This window comes from Megalopta genalis, unplaced genomic scaffold (assembly GCF_051020955.1).
Source record: "Megalopta genalis isolate 19385.01 unplaced genomic scaffold, iyMegGena1_principal scaffold0069, whole genome shotgun sequence".
Lineage (NCBI taxonomy): Eukaryota > Metazoa > Arthropoda > Insecta > Hymenoptera > Halictidae > Megalopta > Megalopta genalis.
The window spans coordinates 835,001-840,000 of record NW_027476138.1 but is presented as its reverse complement, the minus strand read 5'-3'; the positions used below and the strand labels follow the sequence as shown (position 1 = coordinate 840,000).

The following is a 5,000-nucleotide window of genomic DNA, read 5'->3' as shown; positions in this document are numbered from 1 at the left end:
TCGTCATTATGCGAAGCACTACATGTACAACGCACTGACGGTCTCTCGAGTGCCTTCATCGCCGATGCACCTATCGACTCAGCAGCAACATTCAATCCGACGGCGTGTTGCTTCGTGGCGTGTTCAGACAACGAAAATGCGGCATTCCAGTTAGACCAGAAAAACCGCATAACGTGACGCGGGGGACTGCAGCCACAAGTGACAACAGTCCCCCGCTAAGGAGTAGTACAGCATATTCAATGCTGTACATGAACACGCCACAGCCCGCATGCTTAATCTCGGGCCTCGCCATTATGCGAAGTACTACATGTACGACGCACTGACGGTCTAAAATGCCTTCATCGTCGACGCATCCATCGACTCGGTAGTAGCAACAACCTACGCGAGGACTAGTTCGGGGGTCGCCTCTCAACCCTGGGTGGCCACAGACCGCCACCGCCAGTAGATAGGGACAATTATTGCGAATCTGGCCACCGCGGAGGTGGCGCAGATATGTTTCCTCGCCATGTTGGCATACACAAAAACTTTAATACCTACCCCCCGACGGAACACCTACGAGGGGTCCGAACGTGGGTAAATCGCCGCCTTCGTTCAACATTCATTAGGCTGGGTACGGAAGACCCAGTCTTGACTCCTTGTCCGTGTAAGGAGTTTTCAAGTTTGTTTTGAGTTGGGTAGGCTGTGCTACCTACTCCAACTGTGTATAGAAGGTTATTAGGAGGGTTTTGCTTTGCCGCTTGACCGCGGCAGCGGGTGCCCGCCACCGCCCTCCGCAGTGACGGCACTCTGCCACATGTATTCGCCCCCTTTCTTCTACACGTCAGCAATGATTATGCAGCGTGCTAGGGTGGCGTATGTTGGTTATTCTTTGCCTATTGGCGTAACTAGGCGGCTGCACATGGTTGGTGCCCGTCTAGCGAAGATAGGCATGTTGCTGTTGGCGTAGCGGAGCTTCGCCAGCTACGGTAGCGGGTGTCAAGCACCTCACGCAAGCACCGCGGCCGTTCAGCTCCACAAAACCGTGATGGGGTGGAATCTGTGATGGGGAAGGATGGGACTAGGCAGGGCGGGTGCCATAGCCCTTTTTTGCCGCAAATACAGACTTGCGTTGCCCGGTCTCCGCCGCGTGGAGGCGGGGTTGGACTTTGGAGACCAGTAGATAGGGACAGATGGGAATCTCGTTAATCCATTCATGCGCGTCACTAATTAGATGACGAGGCATTTGGCTATTTTTTTTTTTTTTTTTTTTTTTTTTATAGAGAGGAAAATCTTTTATAGACACCACGGAATTCTTCGACGTGGTAGTGTGGGATTCTTTATACCCACTAAAAACCTCTCTCTTCTCACGCCTAGATGTTATGGCGGAGGACGGCTTTATTTCCTGGTGCCGAATTTGCGATGTTGGGGCCCAGGTTGCCCATTACAGTGGCCGTGAATCGGGCGATCACCCAACGCCCTCCCTATTACCCGGATGACAGATGTTGTTTGTCATCTTATTCCATCTTGTCCAGTTCGTGTGCGATCCCTGAAGGGCCCTCGTAGTTATTGATCTTAAGAGCCCTTTGAGTCCTAGTGCGGAGATCGATTCAGCCGAGAGCGATGCCCACACGCCGCGCCAGGAGATGGTGACCGACGTCACTCTAACAGCTTCCGCCAAAACCCCAAATTCCTGGGCGACGCGATGCCTTAACAGCGGGGTGTCGTATTTAGCGACTTTCCTCGCATGTGCATCATTAAGCGATGTCGCACCGCTAACGACCTGGCTGTCGATGACCCTGACAGCTCCATCCTTAAAGGCCACCAAATCAGGCTTCTGCAGACCCGACTGCAGGACATAATGCGGGTTCTCCCTAACCTTCCACCCACTTTGCCTCAGACCAAACGCTACGATTCGGCATATGGCATCGTGTCTGAGTATTCGACCCCCATGAGTCCGGTGACATCCCTGCACTATGTGTGCCGCCGTCTCCGTTACGGCGCACCCAGCACGACACAACACAGGAGCCCCATTCCCACGACGGCCTCTTGATGTTCTTACTCTGGTGGGCAGGGCGTTGATACGTACATGGTGATATTGCACGTAATCCCTGCCGGGGATCCCCGCAGAACAGGCGTCAACCCAAGAGCTGCTATCGATGACTTTAGCAGCCTCACGCAATTCTCCTCCATCGTTAGACTGATGGAGTAAAGATGCCCAGTATTTGGCACGATCCTCAGGTTGGAAGAGCGCCCGACCTTGGATAGTCAGAGCACTCTCCGCCCGTCGAACCGCTGCCACAACTGCCGGATGTTGGGAGGCATCTCTTGCAGCCGCACAGGAGGACCTCGCCATTGATGTTAACCTGGCGTGCATCATACCCGGTATCGATGTTCGAAACGCGGGGATGCCAAGTCCACCCTCCTTGCAACTGGCGTGGAAATACCCAAGTGGTACATCTTTGGGCAGACGCAACCACCTTCGAACGGCCAGCCGCGTCTGTTTATCTAATGCCTTCAAGATCTTAAGTGGGCATCTTGTCAAAACCAGCTGGTGATAAAAACGCGGAATGAGGAAACAGCGCAAGATCTTGAGGCGCTGTTGAGGCTTGAGTGGCGCCTTGGTGATATTGGCCAACTCTCTGTCTAGCTTGCCCCCAGGTTTTTCAATACCCATTGGCGAGATCTTAATGCCCAGATATCGGAAGCCCTCGGTAGGTCCCAGTTGTTTTATAGACCGACCGTTGACCTCAAATTTGCTGGCGGAGAGTATCTTGTACTTCTTTTCTTTACCAGCGATCTGGATGGACATAGCCAGACATTTATCGGAGTTGAATTCCAACCCGTACTTTCGTGCCTCTTCCTCAGCCGTTCGAAGCATGCCCTGCATTCCTGAGACGGAGGACGCGAACAAGATCAGGTCATCCGCATACGCCAGTATATTGACCCTTTGCTCCCTGATAACATAGCCGACCTCCTCGGGTAACACCCCTATCACCCGGTCCATGACGATCGAGAATAGCAGGGACGACAAGGGATCGCCCTGCCGCACACCCCTCGCTACCCCGATCGGATCCGATGTCTCGCCACGGACCTGAAGCACGGTTCGGCTATTACGGTACGTCGCTGTTATGTACCTCACAAAGAGCTCCGGGAGTCCCAATCCCCTTAGTGCCGATGTTATGGCATGGTGACTAACGCTGTCAAACGCCTTGGCCACATCTAAGGACACAACGTGAAGCTGCTTTAAGCAGCTCCGTGCGTCACGAAGGGCAGTTGATAGTACAAGCACGTTCTCAGCACAGCCATCGTGTACTCCTCGTTGCCGCTCATCGATGAGACCGGCTTTTGCCAATCTCACCGCCAAGATTTTATGCAGCTGACGAACGACGACTGAAGCCACACTTATAGGACGGAACTCGGATGGTGTTGAGCTTCCGTCCTTCTTAGGGATAAATACCGTCCTGCTGATCAGGAGCTCAGATGGAAATGCCCCCACCGCAAGGATGACATTATAAAATAAGGTTCTTAGAACTACTGGCACACTCCTCCATTGCCTGCTCGAGATGTTATCGAGACCCGATGCCGAGGAGAGCGGGATCTCATTGGCCTGGATCTCATGGCCACGAACCGGCTCAGCGATCCAATGCAGGTCCTCCCTTTCCTGAACTGGATGAAGGTGTTCAATGGGGACAGAAGGACTGGTGAGCATAGGTGTCCAGTACTCCACCATCTCGCCAACGGTTGGTGTTTGAGCCTGCACCGGGCCATCCAGTACAAGCTTGGCCGCGCGAGACATGTCCTTCTTCCAGAGTTCCTGCATGGCCGCATACTCCCTTCTCCTCAGTCTCCACCTCGGCACGGGCCCGGCAGGTGCAGCTTTAGGTGGCCGGAGCAGTGGTGTTCTCCGCTCCTTTACTTTCGCAGAAGGCGTCGGAAAGACTCTTTGAAGCCATCGACAACAAGCACTCGGTGTTATTGGTTCTCGATTAAGAACCGTTCTCGCAAGACTTACGAGTTCCTCCGCTTCATGGGATTTCACCCTTTCGGCCGGATCAATCAGCTTACGGATAGCGTCAATATATTGGCACTGATGTTGCTGTGCCGACGCAGAGTGCTCCTGAACAGGAGTAGGCGAATCCGCCTGTCGATGACTTGTGTCGTGATGTTGAGTGACACTGGAGGTTGAAGACTGAGACTCAACGGCAGGTCCACGCTCGCGGCATACACCGATCTTCTGTGTAACAAGAGCTTTATACGTCAATTTCTTTCTGAGGCCCTTCAGTCGATCAAGACTGAATTTATTGTCGAAGACCGTCAGTAGATGTTCATTCATAAATTTGACGTTGCCCTGCACACTCGCAAGCGCCTCAGCCGCCGCCACCATCTCAGTCTCTTCCTGAGTCCACCTAACCTTCTTTACGGCCACCTGCACTCGTTGGTTGGCCTCGTCTGGATGAGCTCTCCTCACATGGACCCCTAACCCGATGGAAGTGGGAAAGGATCGCGAACAATGGGGACATGGATGTAGTGCCCCCCGCGACGCAGGATGTTGTGCGTCGTTACTGGACTGGTTGGGATTTCTCGAGGTCGTCGGACAAACATTCCGATCCACTGTGGCCGCTGTCGTAGGGTCGGCGATCCGAGTGGCCCGAGGGCCCGCCGACAATGGGTCACTTGACCCATAATCTTTCTTTTGATTCTTCGGGCCTACGACAATAGAGCCATGGGGGTGGCAACCCCATGACCCATAACATGCCTCCCTCAAAGTGACTAGAGCCGCCGCCACATTAGCGCGAAGGCAGGCCATTTGGGTGGGCTGCACCCTTACAGCGGCTCATTACTGCTAGGCAGCACGTCTTGTCGCACAGGATTTAGCCGCAATGCACTGAATGGACAGGTCCAAACAATACATCACGTTACCGTCGGGAACCACGAGGAGGTACCTGTGCGACTTGGACGGGAGAGGCTAATGGACCTAACAAGAGGTCTGTATTGCGCATCACCGTCCCTGCAACTACAAC

The 5,000-nt window shown here is 53.8% G+C and overlaps 1 pseudogene; it reads right to left on the bottom strand.

Moving 5' to 3' along the window:
- The window catches only part of LOC143261808 (large subunit ribosomal RNA), a 10,134-nt pseudogene that overhangs the window by 2,246 nt on the left and 2,888 nt on the right, over window positions 1-5,000 (bottom strand).